Here is a 21716-nt window from a genome sequence, read left to right as displayed (position 1 = left end):
GTCATGTTATGGATAAGGGTAAAAAAACAGAGTAGAGTTCTTCTCACACAACAACTGTTTTTGTAGGTAGGTGCAGAGGTTTGTGTATTAATACAGTTTATGGCAAGCAGGGTCTGTAAATGTCAACAATATCATTTTTGTTTCTTCATGAATCTTCAGGAATTGGCAGCCATCTAATAGTACTCTCTAAATCATTTCATCTTCCCGAGAGCTCTCTTGTTGAGGCTTTGATCTGTCAAGCCAATTAGTGATCTGGGGCCTAGTTCAAATTTTTGCTACATGTTTTTACCATGTGATGTGTTGCTGTTTGCTGTTGAAACACCAAGCTAGGACTCATTCTGGTGTTCAAGAAAACTGAATAATTTTCCATTTTACACTCCACAAAGTAGAATTTAATTTGAAGCAAGGTCTCTTCAGTTCTGATTGTGCATAAAATACTAATATGCATAAAATTACCATGGAGAAATTTCTGCGATGCAATATTAATGAATAATTATTTTAATTCTCTTAACACACATTATTTAGCTATAGAATTCCTCACTAATGACCAAAGAATTGCACAGCTATGTCCATGTTTCACATGTTTCATAGTAGATTTTTTTTTTTGGTGGAGTTGGTGGTGGTGGTGTTTTGTGAATGAATAATTATGCATTTGGTTTTTTTAGACTATATAAATATATGTTTCTGACTCATTTAAGTTCTCGCTCTCCAGGGCATGAATTAACTACTTATAAAGAGAAATTGAAGCTTAAGGAACACAAGCGGTGGTAGATAAAGTTGAGTTGATTTTTAAAGCATTTGTCTTAAATACTTCGGTAAATAAATATTGTAAAAATGGATGCAAATGGGTATGGCATAGATGAGAGGTTTTTCTCATTTTTATAAAATGTTCATTCTAAAAAATAATAGAGAGAGGTAACTTTTTTCTCCTGGTATTTCCAGGAGATTTTAAATACCTTAAACAAAATTTTTTCAGAAAACTCATAAATTCTCTGTGTTTTAAACAACCATTCCTTCATCTCATGCATACTTTGTTAGCTAGAACAAAAACATTTGTTGAAATGCCTTTAGAGGGAAGGTGGAGGGGAGGTTAGTGATTAGAAGAGCTTCTTGCTAAAAATTTCTATAGGTTTGCTATGAATAAACTGACAACTTTGACAAGATACCCTCATAGACTGCTTTGCACATAACAAAAATCTCATATTTAATAAAGGACAACCAGATAAAAGAAATCAGACATATCAATTAGTATACTTTACTACATTAAGAATTACTTACTTACAAAAAGGGTAAGACAGATGATTTTCTCTCTTTCTTTCTTTTTTCCCCAGATAACAAATATAACAAATAATTAGCAATTGAATTAGAAATTGAAGATTACCCCGCTCTTTCTTTTCGCGTGTCCAAAAATATTTGCAGGAAGATACTTGCAAATTAGTCTCCCCTGCCTCTGAGGCAATCTTAAGAGATTGCACAAGGACTTAACTTCCAAATCACTGCACAGCCTCCAGCACAGAGGATAAAATATGTTGTGATTATGGTTCAAATAGTTGGCTCTTGCATGCTGAAGGCCCACCTTTTAATTGCTGCTCTAAAGGATGCATAAAGGAATTAGTAATGAGATAGCAAACTAGTCTAGCATATAATGTTGTGGCCTGTATGTAATAATGAGTATAGCAGCTGGCAGAAAGTGCACATGACATTAGAAATTAGAATATTTTGGTCTTTCTTTTTGGTCTGCTGTAGAACAGAACTTCAGAGCAAAAGGAATTCTTCAGTGCTTAAACACAAACTTACATAAGCAATTAAACACAGACACACTTCATGCTCACACATGCACATTTCATATTTTTGCATTGGCATTGTTTCTTCAGTAAACCTATTTACCAGAGTACCCTTTCTTTTGCATGATGAAAGATGTACCATTTTTGTATTCCTTGTCAAATACATGAGCTGTTAACTTGAATTTTAACCCAGTACTGATTTCTTAGGCATAAATATTTTCATTCTGGTTTATACAATTTACCCTCCAAGATACCTTTCTAAAAAATCTTCTTTTTCCTTTACAAAGTATTGTTTTGCAAATGGAGTCTTCTGGACATAAGACTCATACATTGCTTATAGAACTTATTCATCATAGCATAGAAGAAGTAATTAGAGAACTAGCTGAAAAAAATGAGCACAAAATTGTAGTACTTGTTGAATACAGTTGCTTAGAAATCTGCTTTAGAGTAACAACTGTATTTTTAACTCTTTACTTTTAAAAATACTTTGGTGCAGTGTGATGCTGATAGAAGAAAAAGACAATTTTGCAGGGTAAATCTAAGCCACATTTAAAAGGGAAAAAAGACCAAAAAACAAAACCCCAAAAAAATACCCCCATAGATGATAAATAATTGTTAAAAAAAAAGATATAATGTTCTTTCCTATTGCAAGTTATGTAATTGCCATTGCCATTGAATGGCAATGGGAAAGTTTATGAGACAACATCAATACATATTCTCTCACTAGCAGTGCTGTATTATGAAAACAAGAACAATTTTAACCAAGTGATTTGGATTTAATGTAGTACGGTTCTGGGTCCATTTCAGTTCTTGATGTCCTTAACTACTTGTTTTCTATAAGCAGTGGAATCAAACTACGAGTGTGGAATCATCAGCAGATTCTGCTGCTTCACAAAAAGTTGTTCTGTTCATACAGGTGTTAAAGCACAGTATGCAGATAGAGACAATATGTCCAATAGCAATCTAGATGGTAAAAATATAAAATCTATAATAAAGATTCAAACAATAAGATTGTTTGGGTTAGAAGAGACCTTCCTTGGGTTGGAAGAGACTTTCAAACTAGACCTTTAAAGGGGTTTTTATCTGCTAATATCCCAATATCCCAATTTTATCTTCTCAAAGCTGCTCATCTCCCATTCTTTAATGCTATTATTGATTGCCCTGGCCCAGGTGCAGGACCTTGAACTTAACTTTGTTGAAAGTCATGAAATATATATTGGTGCATTTATTCAGCCTGTAAAAATCCCCCTGGATGGCATCCCTTCCTTCTAGCATATCACTGCACTGTTCAGCTTGCTGCCTGTGATGGCATGGCCTGGGCTACATGCCTACTAAATCCCTCTACTTCTTCTTTCTTAGACAGAAAGGGCTAGAGAAAATAAGATGGGAAAAGCCCTTTTGGGTTAAGATAAAGGAAATTTGAAAAAAGGAAAAGTAAAGGTCATGCACGAAGAACCAAAGAAAACAAAAGATTTTATTTTCTACTTCTCATAAGCAATGACCAATAACTTCCTGAGAAGCAGGACTTCACACTTATTGGTTGTTCTGGAAGCAAACAATGTAAATAGCAAATCAACCCCCTCACACTATAGGTGTAGGTAACCTCACACATGCGCCCACATACACCACCCCTACCACCTCTTTTTTATCTTTTATTGCTGAGCAGACATGATATAGTATGGAATATCTTTGGTCACCACTGTACAGGCTATGTCACCTCCAAGGATCCAGCCTACTGGCAGGTAGGAATGGGAGAATGTTGGAGAGATATTGCTGATGCTGTGCAACACTGCTCAGCAAGAGCCAAAACACTGGTGTGTTATCAACACTTTTGTAGATACCATTACAATTCACAGTGCTTTGAGGGCTGCTGTGGGGAGATTTAACTTCATTTTAGCTGGACCCAATACTGTGCTGTCTGCAAACTTTCTGAGGATGCACTACATTACACTGTGCCTGTCATTAATAAAGATGTTGGACACTGCCAGCCCCGGCAGAGACTCCTGACAAATTTCACTTGTTACTGATCTCCATTGGAACATTGAGCTGTTAACTGCAGGTCTTCATACGCAAGCATTCAGGTAGTCCCTTTCTTATCCAAGAGTGCACCCATCTTCAGTAAACCTGTATATTTCTAATTTAGCAGCGAGAATGGACCATATCAAAGGCCTTATGGAAGTCAAAGCAAATTCCATCAGGTCTTTTTCTCGTCCTTTTCCAGAGCAGACATTCCACTGTAGAGGGTCATTAATTAATCAGGCACCATTTGCCTTTGGGGAAGCCATTTTCATGTCTTTCATATGCCTTGAGGTAGATGCCAGGAGGACCTGTTCCATGACTTTACTAGGCCTGGGGTAAGACTGACAGATTGGTATCTGTCAGCAAACATCTGCTCTATGACTGCCTTTGTTAGTTTGGCCTCTAATTTTCACCCATACACACCAGATCTCCGCTAGGCTGTTTTTCAGTGGCAATGGATTTTTTTTCCATACAGAAATGGAAATCATCCAATCATCCAATCATCTTTTCAATCATAGAGGGCAACCCCCCTACCCCTTCCCATCTCTGTCTATCATGGACAGAGTGGCCAGCCTCTTCCAGCTGTCTGTCCCGAACAGTTTTAGTCATTGATTGAAGTGCTCTAATAATGTGGTTCATTCCACCAAGTCTCAGCAATAGTGATCAGGCCATAGTTTTCCAGATGGACCAGAGAATGGACCAGTGTGACATTTTGAAATGCATTGGAACCCTGCAGGTCATTTAAAAGAAGGTAAAAGGATAATAAAACTGTTCTATAAGGAAATCCCATTTCCAAGATTTGTATTAGATTTTTAGCTTCATCAGTGACACCTTACACATTCAGAAAGAATTTGGGTATTCCTTGGGGTCATTAGTGCTTCTTGTTCAACAGCAGCAATGAAATGGTGGACATAGACAACGCAGCTCTCAAGAGCCAGGTCACATAGGATTTCAGAAATACTTGTTAACATCTACATTTCTGTAGTTTATATATATATTGAATGATCTTTTTGCTACTTTCATGGAAGAAGCTTGTAAAGCATGGTTAGGCCACTTTAAAAAATCACTATCAATAATGGCACAAAGCAGGTTTTAATATTAAATTGTGAAAGTGCAACTTTAATAGAGTTTGATCACAAGGTTCACTCAATTGCTTACTACAGAGTTGTGGTGGTTTAATACTAACAGGAAATTACACCTCCAAGAAGTCAATCCCATTCCCCCAAACCCCTCCAGTAAGAGTGCAACAAAGAAAGAGACTATGGATTGAAACAACAATTCACTGAAAGCAAGAAGCAATGGAACAAGAAACACACAGTAACAGTGGTGATATTAGTAACAAAAATGTGCAAAAATAGAAGGTGCTTTAAACACTAAAGTTGTTCACCATCTTGACCTAGTTCCACATGGCCACCAAGACAGAGACAAACTGGGAGGCACTTCCCATGTGTGACATCACATGGACCTCAGGACATGGTGACAGGATGGTGGTCACTCCTGTGCTCAGCACTACACAGCTTCCTGGGACAAAACCATGATGATGGATGCTTCCACAGCTAGCTTTTCCCAACACTAAGCCTGGGAAAATAAAAAAAAACTATGACGGACAAACCTCCATCAATCAAAAGGACGATTGAAAAGCTAGATTGTCCTTGTTGCACTGCGCTGCCCATTTCCAGACCACTTCACTCCACTGAAGCTCAGGCTCAGCTAGGGTTTGCTGCAATTATTACACTGACTTTATTATAGACTTCCAATAGCAACATTAATACCATAATTCATTCACAAGTACACACAAGAGGCAAAAAGATGTATAGATTTCTATCTATGTATGTAAAGATACCCATCAAAAATTCCACTCAGAGTCAGTGAAATACTCACATAAAATCCCATCATCTTTCTCAACAGGCATGGCTTGTACCTCAAGGACTATGTATGTGCATGAGAGTGGGTAGCCATCTAGGACTCATCATCAGTGAAAGAAGGTCTTTTGGGTATTAAAAACTTAAGCTCTAAGTGAACCCAAAACTTGAGCATTAGTCAGCTCCAAAGGGCATCCCACTCAGAGGGATGTGCTGCCACAGCCTGCTGAAGTCCAGTAGAGATCAAAGGATCTCGCTTAGGGATCCCTGTTATGAGATGCTTGGCTTTAGTCAACACTAAGATTCCATCCTGGTCATAAACCAAGTTGGTAACTACTGGATTTTTTTTTTCCAAAAAGTCTAATAGCTATGGTATTGAGCTACAATTCAGGTAAGTTATTTGCCAAGGGTGAAAAAGATACCTGTTTATTTTTTTCTCCTGACCTTGGTTAGGCAACTGAAATTTTTTTAAAGTCAGAATTATTTGCAATTTTACCATGCAAGAGCTCTTGCTGTGATCAAGGATTCTTCACTACCCAGTTGGTATTATAAAGGGGTGTGTCTTTGCTCAGATGGTTTGTTCAAGGCTTATCAGGAGCTTTTGAGATCCTAGAGCAAGACAGAGGAGGGGGTAGAGGATACACCACCACATAAGGGATTATGCCTGGCCTATATCTTTGGCAGAAGGTCACAATGTTGATGAATTTTCTTGTTTCTTTCCTTCTCCATTTATTTCTTAATCAAAAGACCTGGAGAGAATGTTATAGAGTGGACATGATGTCAGTGGTGACTGTCCTCTTCTAAAACCAGCAAATTTTTTTCCTTTCCCTTTGCCTGTCAGCAAAGCTGTCTGAAAAGAAAGACCATTGCTTGCTTTCCAGTACATTTCTCCTGCTGAAGCAATTTCTTCTTCATCACATCCTTGCTCACTTTTCAGAACATTTTCTCTTTCAGCCCATTTTTCTTCCTGGACAACACAGGCTTAAGGAAGTATGTACAGGCACAGATGCAGTAGTTCTATAAAAGAACAATGCAACAATAATCAGGAAGGCAATTTTTAGTCAACAGATTAACAAAGTAAAATTGCTTTTTCTTTTACTACAGTTCCTATGCACTACATCAATAAGCAACAAGTACGAATAGTAATTTACTATGACATTAAAAACAGACAATAAAACTACGGAGGTAGTAGGTTACCTTCCCTTGTATCTAAACCCCAGATGAAAGAATCAGGGAACAATACTCAAACAAAATGTGGATTATCTTTAACAACTATCTTTAAAAATGTGGAGAAAGACAGCAAAATTAAATAACTCAATAAAATAATTTGTGAATTTGTGAGATGCTAGGTTCTTGTTCTGATGCAACACAATAAGCAATGTTGTTTTAGACTCATCTCTGCTGCCTGACACAAATGCAAAGAGTATCTGAGCACTGGTGCCCAGAGCTCACTATAACTGCCTTTTTGCTTGCCCTCAGTCTTTTTCTTTATCCCACTGCCTGCTTATTATTTCTTCCCACACAAAACCTGTAGTCCTTGAAGAAGTAAATGCAGAGATTTAGGGAGATGATCTGTCTACTATGCAGGTAAGTCTGGTTTTCTCCTTTTTAGGTAATGCAGAGTATTCAATAGGATAATGGCAACCTGGTAAGGAGAAATACAGTTCCTGTGGCAAGGACTGTCAGCAACCAGCAGCACAGTCAATCACTTCTCTGCAGCAGCTGTGCCAGTTGCTGAAGGACACCTGGCACTAGTCGAGGATTCATGAGCCAGAGTGTCATGCTCCCTGCTCAAATTCATGAGCCAGGCCATAAAGGGGTTGTTGAGATTGCCAGCCATTCCCAGCAATGTGGTTGTGCTGCTGGCTTTACACAGCAATGCTACCTGACAAATTCTAGAACCATGCTCTCTGGGAGACCACTTTTACCAGATAACAAGAGTGATTCAATTCCTGCAGTATTCCACAGTATCTTATAAAACATGAAAGAGAAGCTGCTTCCCTTTGGTGCAGAACCCAGATATCTTGGCAAGATAGAGGGCATGCAACAAATAAGCACATATGTGCTATGGGCAGTCCCGCTGTGTGAGGCAGTGTCTTGAGAACTTGAGAATTGAGCATCTTTATCAATGGCATACAGGTGGCATGGATGACACACAATAGCCAAGGCTGGGCATACCTCCAAAACCAGGTTTTGTGCTATGAGTTTGCCTTTACTGAACTGTGAAGTTAGGTAGTGGGCATTGGAAAGTTGCTCACTGTTGTATTTTTACTACTTCTTTATTCTCCATACTCAGTGCATTAATATTGGTTGTCTGGCTAATCAGAAATATGGGTAAGGTCCTGAACCCAGAATCACATCTAATGTTGAATAGGAATCAGTTGTTCAGCAGTTAGAGCTATGACTCTGCTAAGCAGCAGAACTGGGAATTTAATTCAGTTATCTATGTGTTGGCTTTCTAAAGGAGGAGATTGAAAAACAGCAGAAATTCCACAATATTAAATAGGCAGAATAAATATATTAAAATTAAAGATTCTCAGTCTCTGTAACAATAGAGGTCAATCAAGAAAATAAACTATTAAAAACTACCTAATTCCTCTGTGAGAGTTATTTGGCTGATTTTACATTTTCCAGGAATCACTTGTTACTACACTTATAAATTGAACTGAAATATACAAAGTGGAAATACAGTTCTTAAAAGGAGGAGGAAGGTGAGACAAAGTTAATGCAGAGCTGTGGCTACAATGATATTCAAGAAAACACAGACCTGTGGTACAGGAATATCCAGCTCTAAGATTTTGTGTTCTGTTTTATTCTATAATTTAGTTGCATGGACTAACATAAATTTTAAAGTATGGTTCAGTTAAAATTATTTCCCCTCCTCCTAAATTGCATTTAGAACTTCTATTAAATTGTATTTTGTACTTTGTTGGTGCAGTGAATTATGTTTCTGCTTTGAAATAATGAGTCTGTCTTTCAAATATTGTTGAAAGGAGACAGAGTATGCTGAAGTCTTCAGTTTTCAAGATATTTTTTTATGGATCTCTTACCATCTCAATTAAGGTGAGTGGTCTAAACTGAAATCTAGAGTAGAGAATATTCAAGTCTCTGAAGAATTAACTGCTACATTCCAGTTGAACATTTTCTTCTCCTCTTTGTTAGCTGTCCTAAAGGCAAACCTCTTAGCCTTGAACTTTCTCTGTACTTTTAACTGGCATCTTAAGGGATTGTTAAATATGGGTCTGTTCAATCTTCTGTCAGTTCAGTCAGGCCCTTGAAATTATATTTTCTTTCTCTAGCAATGGAGCCTGTCACAAGTACCATCGTCTAGCATAGTTTCAACTTACTACTTTATAGTAGCATGGCCATTTCCACTATTTGATTTGGACAACAAAATTATGTATTAGAGGGATGAGCATTATGAAATAGCACATCAATTTAATGCCCCAGAAAACTTGGATTTCACAGTACCATGCCCTCAAAACAAAGTAAAGCCAACATTTGCAGAGGTAAAAGCTTGACAATGCTTCAACTGCTGCAGAAAACTGCTGAGCATGTGGGAATTGAGTCCATATATAAATATTACATACCCCAAAACTCTGTGTAAACATCAGAAAGAATGTGGCTTAAATTAACAAGAAAAGGAGTTTCGTGATAAAGGCACTCCCTAGCCCATTAACTGGACATTAGTTACAGACAGTCTGACACGTGTTTTCAAAAATTTGGGCTGCGGGTTTTTTTCGTTGTTGGTGGTGGCTTTGGTTTGGGTTTGGTTTTTTTTGTTGTTGTTGTTTTTTGGTTTTTTTTTCCTTTTTTAAAATGTGTCAGATTCTTCATGGTACTTAAACATAGTTTAAAGTATTTAATTTCCTTGGTGGTTTCCTTAAAGTAAATCTTTCATGAAAGTCTCTACAAGTGTTGTATTATTTATCTGAAGCTAGTCTCTCAAACTGGTCTTTTGGATGCATATGCAACAAGGCTTACTTCTTAAACCTGACTTCTATTAAATCATAATTCATTTCAATTTTCCTTTGCTCACTTTTTGAGTAAATAACCATGTACATTAAAAGAACTCCACCAAGTTCTGTACTAATGATAAAAAGCTTGTATTAGGTATTTTCATGACATTGAGATGCTGGTAGAAAAATACCAGGTTTTAGCCTTAAAGACAACAGGGCTTAGATTGTGATTAATAATTGCTTTATAGAGCATTTATATTTTAAATACATTATTTTTAACTATGTCAGGATGATATTTTTCCCCAAATACTATTTGAAGCAAATCTTGCTATAGCATGGATTATTATTTAGGTAGATTTCATTCATGAAACTGAATGACCATTTATGCACATAACTGCTGCTTGTCTTCTGGTGACTAAAAATGGCCCAATAACTAAAGACATAGAAAATATGTCGTTAAACACACGCATAGAGATAGTATTCCACAGCTAAGCAAAGTATCCATATTTTTCTTTTAGAGAAGTAGCAGTCTGCCTGCCCTAGTTCTCTGAATAGACTTGACTTCTTTTCTTTATACATAATTATGTTTGACATTAAAAGTATAACTTCCCATGGGAGAATGAACTCCACATTTAAGCAGTCAAAGGAGACAGTATAAAATAAATATGATTAACACTTTTGGGAAAACACAATCATATAAAGCATTTGTTTCTCAGTCAGTCCTGAATACATTCTAATTAGCTTTGTTTTTTTCCTGTAGGGCTCACTCGTGATTACACAGTATCATATTTTTTTTTCTAGATTCAGTATTTGCACTAAGTAACTCTAGGAATTGCAAAGACTCGTATGTAATTTTTTATTTTGAAATGTTTGGTTTCATTTTTCTTTCTTTTTTTTGCTATCTCCTACCTGTTATCCCTCCTTTCTCTGTGTTTTCTGTTACTCTTTGAACACTTTAGGACTCTGTCTTATTACAAAACAATACATAAAAAAAAAAGGATAAATTGAGGTTGAAACATTAATTCTGAAAACTGTTCATTAATTCAGAATTCTGTTCTACTTTTTCTAATGCACTTTTAAGGTAAACACAGCATGGGCACTGGAGGGGTATTAATACTTTTTAAAAATTTAAAAGAGCATAAGTGACATCACACTGGCAAGGCTAGAATATGGAGATCTGCATCACAGATCTTTCTCAGCTACTGTTTACTGATGATTATGTGATGTTGGTGACATCCCTTCATTTTTTATTGGACAGCACCTATTATGGCTGCCTATTTAAGATTGCACAAGTACAGCGAAATCCTCAGATGAGCAAGACAGCGGTTTCAGGGTAATTTCCTTTTTAAAAAGAAGGCCAAGAGTGATGAATCTTGAGTAAATCCCAACTGTGTGAGAGCTTGGAAGAAAGTAATAATAGACATTTCTGTTCATCAGTGCTCTCTTTCTCATTTTTTTTTCAATATGTCCTTTACTTAGCTGCCTGGTTCCTGCTTCTTATTTCATTTTTCTCCTCTATGTATATCTTATGTCCAGATCTCTGTGCCAGAATCACTCATGACACCATCGCCCTTCTTTCCCACCAGCTTTCAGTTCTAATTTCACTTTTTTCCCACCACTGTCTTACCCCTCTCAGATCTATCTTCCATTTCTCAGCTTTGTCACTCATGAAGCCTGGATAACAGATAAGAGACATTGAATTCTTTAATGAGGCCTCTTTTCTGCCCTTCATACTGATACCCTGGACCAGTGCAACCCCTACAAGTATAGACTGTAAGTGGAGGATTTGATTGCCGAGTTTTTAAGTTGGTTCTGATGATAGGTGAAGATTGATCTTTCAGATGCTTTTAATTTATCCAACTTGCTTAATTATAGTCAAAGAGATGGTTCATCAAGATCTTGATTCCCTTGAAAATGTTTCACTTTTTCACTGAAAAACAGGAAGATATAAGTGAGCAGTAGTGGGTTGGGGTGGGTTTTTTTCTTTTTTAAAACAAATTAGAAACATGTTTATCTTAAAATTTTCTTTGCAAAATTTTTTATCAAACACAGGGAATACTTAACTCCAAATAGTCAAAAGTTTGCCTATGTTTACTAAAGATCTGGCAAAACAATCCAGCAGTGAGGCTTCTTACATAGTTGCAGGCTAAACCTGTTAAGATTCCTAATCTTGGACAATGTACAAAGATGAAGGAAGATACCTACAACATTCTCTGGCTTTTGCAGACAGATACAACATGGAGAGAAGGAAGGGTATAAATCAAAGAAAGAAATTCCACTACAGGCAGCTCCTCTAAAGCTGAAGAGACCATCTTTTTTTAGGGATAGTAATCAGACAAACTTATATTGGAAGTATTTTTCTCTATGGCATTGATTTTTGTTACCATAAAATTGTATGTCATGGATATAGTCTAACCTGGAAGACTGTCTTGACCAATCTGACACTGAAAAATGTAAGAATATGGGATCAGGTCCTTTTCTCCTGAAGATGTACCATACTTCAGCAGTTTCAGCTTGCTTCAGGCATGCTGCTTGGTCTCATTCAGGAGGACATTAAAGAAAGCAAACAGAAATCTCCAGAGCAAGGCAAGAATTTCACAAGCTTGCATTTTATAATCTTATTTAACCTTCTGAGTTTTTTCCCCTTTGTTCCTGAGTGTATCTGGTAACCTTATAATTACCTACATAGCTTTATAATCAATGCAAAAGAAAAATCTGTTGCCATTAATTATACAATCATTATTAATGATTTAGATATTGTGATATGGCTAATGCTGCAAATAGAATCACATTTAATCAGGAAGTCGGAGCACAAAAGTTTGATTTCATGTCACAGACTTTAAAGTGCACAAGTTCTGAGCACAATTACTGTGGTATGAAATCCATATGCATTTGTGTTTTTTCCATGGCATAAAAAGAGTAATGAGCAAAACTGAACAGAACTTTTTTTTAGTAACATATCAGTTATATAAAATAAATGCTTACAGTTTCAAACTTGTATAAAAGCTTTTTAATGCCATTTTAGAAAAGGACTGGAACATGATGCATCAGCTTTACTAAAGGGGATGGATAAAAGATGAAATAAAGATGAGACTCACCAGAAAATAGCTTTCCTGACCTCATCTGGCTTCTTTCTTTCCCTGCAGAGCTGTATTTCCATGCTGTCCAGGATCATTGTTATAGCAAATTGACCAACTAGAGAAATATTAAATATAAAAATTACTGAGGTACTCTTCTGCTCTTTATGTTTGGGATGCAAATAATTTGTATTCCTTACTCTACAATATAAATATTTAAAAGTGAGGTTGTGGAGATTGATGCAAAGTACATGGGACACGACATACCTTAAATTTTCAATTTTCTTGCATCATTCACAACCTAAAAGCATGATGATGCAGTGATTCATAGTTGTCTTTTAACAGCAGTAGTTAAAAATGCAAGTGAATGTTTGCAAGCTTAGGCTCAAGAAAATGCAAACTATTCTTATGTCAAGATAGTAAGACATATAATTCTTATATTAAAATAGATAAAATATTTTTACTGTATTAGAACAGAATTTTAGAGTAAATATTTTATAATATATTTTATAAAATGTAGTGAGGAGAAATGAGAAAAAATATGGTGAAAATCAGAAAAAAGAATAGAGTATTTGTCCATTCATCTGACACGTATCAGTTGTGATTTTGACAATTTCAAAGTATTGTCAAGACAATAGTTTAGTTTTATTTTTTATGTCATTAATAGGCATAAAAGAAGAAATTTTAATTATTTTTCTATCTGTATCATTAATATTTCATGGTATAGTAAACTTTTAAAGCTGGGAAACTCTAGAATGTTTTGATTGTGCACTACTGTCATGGTTAAAACCCAGTCAGACACAAGCCCCATGCAACTGATCACTGACTTCCCCACCAGTGGGATCAGAGAGAGAATCAGAGGAGTAATAAAAGCTAGAAAATCCGTGGGCTGAAATAAAAACAGTTTAATGGGAAAAGCAAAAACCATGCACACAAACAAGCAAAACAATGAATGAATTCAGTGCTTCCCATGGGCAGGTGGGTGTTCAGCCAGCTGCAGAAGAGCAGCGCCCCATCCTGCATGACAGTAACTTGACAAGACAAATGCCATCACTGCATATGTCCCCCTCTCTCCTTCTTCTCCCCACTTTATCTACTGAGCATGATGCCACGTGGTCTGTAATATCCCTTGGGTCAGTTTGGGTCACCTGTCCTGGCTGTCTCCTTCCAAACTCCCAGGCACCCCCAGTCTCCTCACCAGTGTGGAGTATGAAAAGTAGAGAAGGCCTTGGCTCTGTCCAAGCCCTGCCCAGCAATAACAACACCAGCTCTTTACTATCAACCCTCTGTTCAGTGAAAATCAAAACTGAGCCAAATACCAGCCACTGTGAAGAAAATTTACTCTACCCCAGCCAAAACCAGCACAGCTATCAAAAGGAGATGGCTGAATCCTGTCCTTACATACAAGATCATTGTGGTCTTAGTCTCAACCAGTAAAACCTACATTTATCATCTGGTATTTGTTTTAATTAATTAATGTTTGCTTCATCTTTTTTAACTCCCTGCAGAAATGCTATTTGTGGTACAGCATATCAGCATTGCTCAACTCTTTTCATCAGGGACTCCCGTAGTTCTTTTCTCTTAGCAGGAAGCACATAGACTCCAGACTTTCTCTTCCTCATCAATACCTGTTCTGTCCAAACAGGAAGATTATTCTCCATGTGTACTAAAGGATCCCTAAAGCGTGTACATGTGCACTGATGTTTCCTAATTATTTGCTCCTTATAACAAAAGAGTGCAGTTTGGCAGCTAGTTGCACAGAGAAATGCTGCCATTTTTTTAGACACACTCAAGAGAATCAAGGGAATAGATGAATTTCTGTAATGGTGGTATCTGACAGCCAAATTTAAATTTCCTGGGAACTGGAAAAGGATTTAGTTGTGCCCTTCTGCTCTATAATGCATGATCAGTAAGTCCAGTATGACAAGAGATGAGCTGAAATGACCCTAGCATAAGCAGTGACCAGAAGCAATTCACCTACTTCTCATTATTCCTTAACCCCTTTAGGACTTGTGGTAAGGAAGTGGAAGGAGGCAGCCAGGGGAGTGGTGGTGGATGAAATGTTTAGGCAGAGGAACCCAGCTGAATAAATTGTTTTTGTGAGCCACAGATCACTTAGGATGGCAGGTGAAGAATATCTTACAGCATGGAACTTTTTAAAAAGGTATGCTACACAGCTTCTCTTAGAGGATTTTGAAGATCATGTACTGCTATTCTTCTCAGTCACAATCCCATCTCATGAACTATGTTGTCATCTCTGTCATGTGACAGGAGCAGAGGCAACTGCTGTTCTGCCAGGCATGGTTTAGCCACAAATCAAAAATTTGTCCCTGGTTCATCAGCACAGTGTGGAAGCATCCACTACTAGACAAGGTATTCATGCATAACTTGTCCAGAAATAACATTCCCCATGTTACTGTGCAGGGCTGACTGTTTGAAAGAAAGGTTGTGGAACCAGCACAAAGTGAACAAAAAAAGTGGGCTGCAAAAGTCATCCATTGTATCTACTGCAGTGGAACTGTGAGCTAATATAAGTAGAGCAAGCTGCCAATTTCCATAGCTATGTGTTCCCCTCCCTGGAATTTAAAATAGATTTTTTTAATGCTGCACTAATCTGCTAAAATTGTAAATGCCGATAGATTATAGGCTACACTATGAAGGGGAAAAAAAAGTTTATCTACTCTAGCAAAACTGGAAGGAAGTTTTCTAATTTTAGGTTGCTAATTTGATGCAATTGTTCTTCAAAGAGAGGTGACATTTCCACTAGCTAATATAAAACACACCTAAGTTTCCTGGTCTGTAGATCCAAAGACACACAGTTTATACTAGTTACCCTTAGGCACAGCAGCAGTGTCACCTCATACCCTTGCAAGGGTTTTGAGCTAGTTCTTGAAGGGAATGGACCCTGTGATGCCTTGAAGGGAAAGGATGAAAGCTGGATTGGCAGAGAAAGCAGAGGGATATCTCATGGATCCCTTTCACTTTTTGATTTAAAACTTTGGAAAATACAAGTAATTCTCAGTTTTTGTGCCCACATTTTTTAGCAATTATGAAATAAAACTAAAACTCATCCACTAACTTCAAAAATGTTGCCTCTGGGTGTGTAGAACATATGATGATATACAGGCATATAGTGCAAAATGTTTAAAAAAGTAAGGGCTAAAAGTCAGACCTCTTCTGTTTTTATGAGACAGCATTTAAGGATTTCAAGGATGAAGAAATATGTGTTATTTAATTTAATTTGAAGTGCTTTCTATGTTCTCACAGTATCCCTGCCCAGTTTTCTCTGACATATAGAAAAGCTGAATATTCTAACCTAAACATTCTTTTATTTCAACTGAAAGAGAAAGGAATACATGCTAAAAAATGAATAGACTTACTTAATGTATCATTCCTGAAACTACCTATTAATGTAAAATACATGAATCCCAGGAGCAAATTCTATTCAGAGATACAAAGTAAAGTGCTCCTCTGGGCACACCTCCCGTTCAGTACAAGTTTTTATGTTTCTGCAGAGTTGTTTTGACATGTACACATACTGGATGATCCTATATTCATCAACATGACAACACATTTCTTAAGACCTCAAACGTATAAAAAGAAATGGTCCATTTACAGGTTGATGATCATTGAGAAGAATGAAAACCTTAAGTACCAGTTCACCAGATACATTCAGTAGGTTCCTTTCCAATGTGTCACATAGAAAAAAATAGAGGTTGTAATTTCACAGGTCTTCTTCTCCTATTTTACTTTCCCTGATTTATTACTAAGATTGTACTTTACTTCTAAGCCAAGATTCTTACAGATAAGCCCTTACAGTCGGAAGAAGGATAGAAATAGTAAGAGCAAAAATAAAGCACTGAAAATATAGCCCAAAATTTTAAAGTCCTTTTAGCATAATAATATGTGCAAGCAGAAGCTTATCTCTGAGTGAAATTATATAACAGCTTCCAAGGTGATTTAGGCATAAAATGTAGACTTTTACTTTTTAGTCAAAGAATATGAATGCAGTTATTAAAATATTTGTTGCTAATACATTTTAATTATGGTAATGGAGGTGTTTTAATTCTAGGAGATGGTAAAATTGAAAAAAAAAACACCATGGTTCTTAAGTTTGGTTTTGTTTTCATAATAACATAATGCAGAATTTATTTTCTGGGAAAGATAAGTTTCATTTTTTGCCATATCTTTAAAAATAATTTTTAGACCTCCCTAAAAATTTTTGGATTTTTTTTTGTAAATTTAGTATTAAGAAATCCACTTGGTTTTACACATTTACATATAGTCATGAGCAAAAATGAACTCAAGGGTGTAATTAGGAGTTTTCATGAAATAAAGTTTCAAATGGCAGCCTTCACTGAAGAGAAATGTCTTGTATAAGAGAGCTCAATGTCTCCACTTAATAAGACCAAGTCAATAAAACATGAATATAATAGCAAGAGTAAATCTTCTGTTGATTTGAGGATATATTTAATGTGATTCTCCTCATAAATACTTTTCTTTCTTTCTTCTTTTTATTTTTTTTTAATTTCTCTAACTGCTTGTGTTGACTGTATCTGAACTGGTGTTGTTGGTTAGAGTTTTCAGATGGACCCAAAAGACTTAGAGGACAATATCACTTTCAGAACAATTTTGTGTGCTGTGAAAGCTAAATATATACAAATACCAGGGTCACTGATTGCCATCTTTAAGCTTTTGCTGGTCTGACCTTGTTTCAAGTGCAAACACGGCTAATTTCTGCCAGCAGTACGACTGCTCTGTTACCCAGCTGAGTTGCGGTGAGCCACCTCCTCACACTGATTTTTGGCCATTCTATGAGGGCTGTGCTGCATTCTGTTCTAGATGTGCTTCCACCAACCAGGTGACTGATACTATTTGCCTATGCCATCTTGCATAATTTAATACAACATTCTGTCACCTGAAATGGTTCTTTAGCCTACATATAACTTTTGCTGTCATGGCAAGATTGTTCCTTGTACCTGAGGTAACACATTTTATGTTTTCTGTGATATCTCTCTGTTACTCCTATGCTGCAATCTGTGGTACAGACCAATATGCTCTCAAACAGCACCAAAAAAGTCGTAAGTGCTTTTGGAAAATACAAGACCTTTAACTAATAAGTGTAGGAAAGCAGGCTAAATGAAAGCGAGCTTCCTCTCTTTCATTTCTTACCAATGTGTTTGTCTGATGCTGTATCACTTTGGATAGAACTATGTCATTTCTGTAAGCAGTGCAGACTCATCAGTCTTCTTCTAAAACATGCCAGGGCTGTACTACAAAGAATTATGGCTTATGCAATGGAGGGGTTAAAAATGTAGAGGAGATGATAACTACAATCATTTGCATTTGAAAAATCCAATTCTATATCTCCATGCATGGGGATTTTATCATATTCAGGAGAGAGAATCTTAGAAAATCAGCTTAATATCATAAAATGAGGGAAACAGCAAAACTGAGACAGTAAGTGCCTACAATACACTACCTGCACTGGAAGAGGAGCACACTACTACAATACATTGCAGATGTATTGTTTCAACAGTTTTAATGGATTTTGGATATTGACTGCTGCCAGGGAACCACTAATTAGAATACAACAGTGTTTTAAGGTCTAAAAAGTTTAGTCTGTCTAAAAAAAGTCTTATACAAATCCATAAAACAGTTTGATTCACTTCCCTGAAGCCCAATTGCTAATTTATATCTTAAATAAGAATTGTCAATGCTGTACACATTCTCTCCAAAACAATATTTGCCTGTCTTTAATTCCAGAATTCTTATTGGACTGTGATTGATAGCCAGAAAACATAATGCATGCAATTCATAATTTACATGTGAAGAGGTGCTGTCCAAAGACAATGCTGCTCGGAATTTGAGAATAGACCATAACCATGGACAGACAATGCTGTTATTGCCAAAAAGGGAAAAAAAAACCAAACCAAACCAAACCAAAAGTTCTAGGGGTTTTACTGTGTGATCAGAATATATCATTTATTGGGGAAAAAAATCCTCCTTATATACTAGGAGGTTAGGTAAAGTATAAAACTAGGTTAGGAATGCAGTAGCTCTATTTGACCTAATGGTATAAACAAGACATAGTTTCTGAGAGTATTTCTTACTAAAAAAAATTACAGCATGGGGGGAAAAAATGGGATATACTTCCAGCCCACACATTTTGGGGGGTAGTGTTCATCTGAACACTCAAAAGTTACTAACAAAACAGTCTTTTAAGACTGTTAATAATTGGCCAATTGCAATCCTAAATCTTCCGAGAAGCCCAGTGTTGCCAAGGTAGATTACTAAAGGAATTCTGACAAAGGATACTTTACAATTTTCATAGTAGCTACTAGGAGGGTGCTGTGGGACCGAAAAAAATCAGGTACTGGCTTTTATTCCAGCAATGTAAAAACAATGTATTATGGTCTATAATAAACAGGCCCATCTGTTTGCTTCTCTTCTTTTAAATAATTTTTTAACATCTTTTTTTTTTTCCATTTAAAGATAAATTTACTTCTTCAAGTCCTTTGTACAAAACAAAATCAATCAGTTTAGTAAGAACTCAAAGTTAGCTGCTTTATTAACTGATGCAGGGAGCTGTCAGAAATCTGTATTATGGTTAAAAATGGTTCTACAATACTCTTTGAACCTAAAAGATAACATAAAAAACATTGGATTCTGTCTAAATTTCATCACTATAATACACCTAAAAAAGTTTACACTGATCAAACGTTAACAGAACACCACCTTCCTTTTTGTTAATAATTCTCTACTTCCCTTCTTGTGAGAGTTTAGGTGGAGTAGTTAATTAAGGTCTAAGGATAATTAAGGCATGAAAATTTGGTGTAAAAGAGGATAAATAAATGAATATCAGTGCATCAGTTCCAACAGAAAATACAATGTTAAACAATATGTCAGTTTGAACTCCAGAATATCACTTCTTTATAACCTGTAACCATTATAGTTTTCCTTCCCCCAAACTCCTCAACTGAAGAAGTAATTTTTGAATGTGAAGCATAAAATCTATGACCTTTAAAAAAGAAACTGGATAAACAGTAAACTTTCTAAAATTAACATTTTTCCTGATGTTGAAAAAGTATAGGCTGCATCCCTACAGTGCATTTCAATTCTATCCAGAATACACCATCACATAGTTTTTTCTATTACAATCATGATTCTGTCTATTAAAATTAACTTTACTTGTGGTTGTTCACTTTGTCCAGTAAGGTGACTGAGGTTTTAGATTTTTCTAGGGGAGTTGGTTTTGTGCTAAAAATGTGTATGATTACATGTACATTTATTTATATTAATGTATGTTGCTATGCCCTATTTAGAGAAGCTACCTCAGGGAAGTTTTATTGCAACTGATTTGTAACGCAGTAGTATATATGTATGTTTACCTCCATCATTTTGGACAGATCTATTTTTCAATTGATCAAATGCAGGGAGAGAGGGAAATGGGAAGACCACTGCTTTTATCTTGTGGTATTTATCCAAACATGCACATTATAAAAATGAGGTAGCTGATCAGATGCTCTTAATTTTATGAAGATACTGGAAATGGCTTTGTTTCTGTGTCACTTTCGCACAATATTTTACACATCTTTCTTTAGAAGAAAAAATGGGGTGATGAAGCTGGGAAAAGATTAGCTGGCTAATAAATGTCATTTATCTTTGCTATAGAGTTGATTGATATTGACTAAGCCTTGAATATGCACTTTTACAGAAAACATTTAAATGATTGCTTATAACACTTTCATCACATTTCTGCACTTGAAAAATATGACAGAAATACCTCTAGATTAAAAAAAAGTAACACACAAACTATTTCTTTAATGCTAACTATTTTGTACTTCCCAGCTATTTTATCAGCAGGTGTTCTGATCTAGTATAAGCTATGCCCTATAAGAGGCCAGTTGTGCTGTTCCATGTAGCAGGTCATATTGTTACTTGTTGTCAGTAATTTTCCAAGTAAGGCTTCAATGGCCTACTTTCGTATGGTAGAAATCTGATTAAATTTGATTTCCTGAAAATTAGTCATTAGATCTACAATTTTTGTGAAACTCAATGAAATTTATTGCTTAACATATTAAGGATGAAACAATATGGACAAAAATTCACTGTGGGTATTTTATCAGGATACTCTTTCCATTATGAAGAAACTATTCACTCAGTATTGGTTTTCTAAGTTATATTGTGATCAAAATCCTTCAAGAGTAATAATATGTAAATAAACCCCAAACCAAACAAAAAACCCAAAAGAAACAAATCAAACAAAACAAAACAAGCCCTGAAATACTGCAAAATAATTTTATTTGCCTAGAAAGATTTCAACAGTAATCCAAACTGAATGAATTGTAGAGAATCTCACTAAGAATTTTAGAGGTTTAAATACTGTCTGGAGTGCTTTGTAGACAAGTTTTTAAGCAGATTTTTGCATTTTACCAATTGACAAGGTCACTATATTTTCTGTTCTCCTGCTAAAAATCTTCTATTTGCTTGCAGTTGTTTTTCCTCCTCTTCTAAGTATTACATACTTTTGCTCTAAGCCCATGAGCAGTATTAATGAGATGTAATTCTTGCGGAGTTAAAAACTTAACATGAAATCAGTGATATTTTTTTTATTCCAATTTGCTGTGTATGGATAAAACATATTTTGTAGTTACTTCTGTGCTAGTCTATTTCTGTTCGAGAAATTTCATGCAAGCTGTTTTGGAGAACTGAGATCCCATGTAAAGATTTTACTCACTTGGTGTTTGTGTCACACACAGGACAAGAAAATTATCTGTAAAAAGAAATGTTCTGCTCTCTGTGAGAAAAGCATATCTTTGTACATTTACCTGAACTCTTAGAGAATTAGTAAACAGTTCTTTCAGCATGTATTTTTGATGCCTTGCTTGTACAGTGTGTTTCCAGTCACCTTTCTATGCTCATTTGCCTTTTCACAGTTTATCTCAATGAGCATTTTTTTTCAATTGCTGCATACTTGATAATGCAAATAAAGAAACAACAATTGCACATCTA

The 21716-nt window shown here is 36.0% G+C and overlaps 1 protein-coding gene and 1 long non-coding RNA gene across 9 annotated transcripts in view; one reads left to right on the top strand and one right to left on the bottom strand.

The window, feature by feature from the left end:
- Window positions 1–21716, top strand: part of PTPRD (protein tyrosine phosphatase receptor type D) — a 1172279-nt gene that overhangs the window by 742343 nt on the left and 408220 nt on the right. The gene's annotated exons all lie outside the window — the stretch shown is intronic.
- The window catches only part of LOC118699144 (uncharacterized), a 62155-nt gene continuing 45340 nt past the window's right edge, over window positions 4902–21716 (bottom strand). For both annotated transcript variants that reach the window (XR_008508946.1, XR_004982035.2), the window contains exons 2-3: window positions 12723–12819; window positions 4902–6682 (exon numbers count right to left, since the gene is read on the bottom strand). This is a non-coding gene — a long non-coding RNA (uncharacterized LOC118699144). The remainder of the gene's footprint in view (window positions 6683–12722; window positions 12820–21716) is intronic.

This window comes from Molothrus ater, chromosome Z (genome assembly GCF_012460135.2).
Source record: "Molothrus ater isolate BHLD 08-10-18 breed brown headed cowbird chromosome Z, BPBGC_Mater_1.1, whole genome shotgun sequence".
Lineage (NCBI taxonomy): Eukaryota > Metazoa > Chordata > Aves > Passeriformes > Icteridae > Molothrus > Molothrus ater.
Note: the sequence above shows the minus strand (reverse complement) of the source record. Positions and strands in the feature narration are given on the sequence as shown.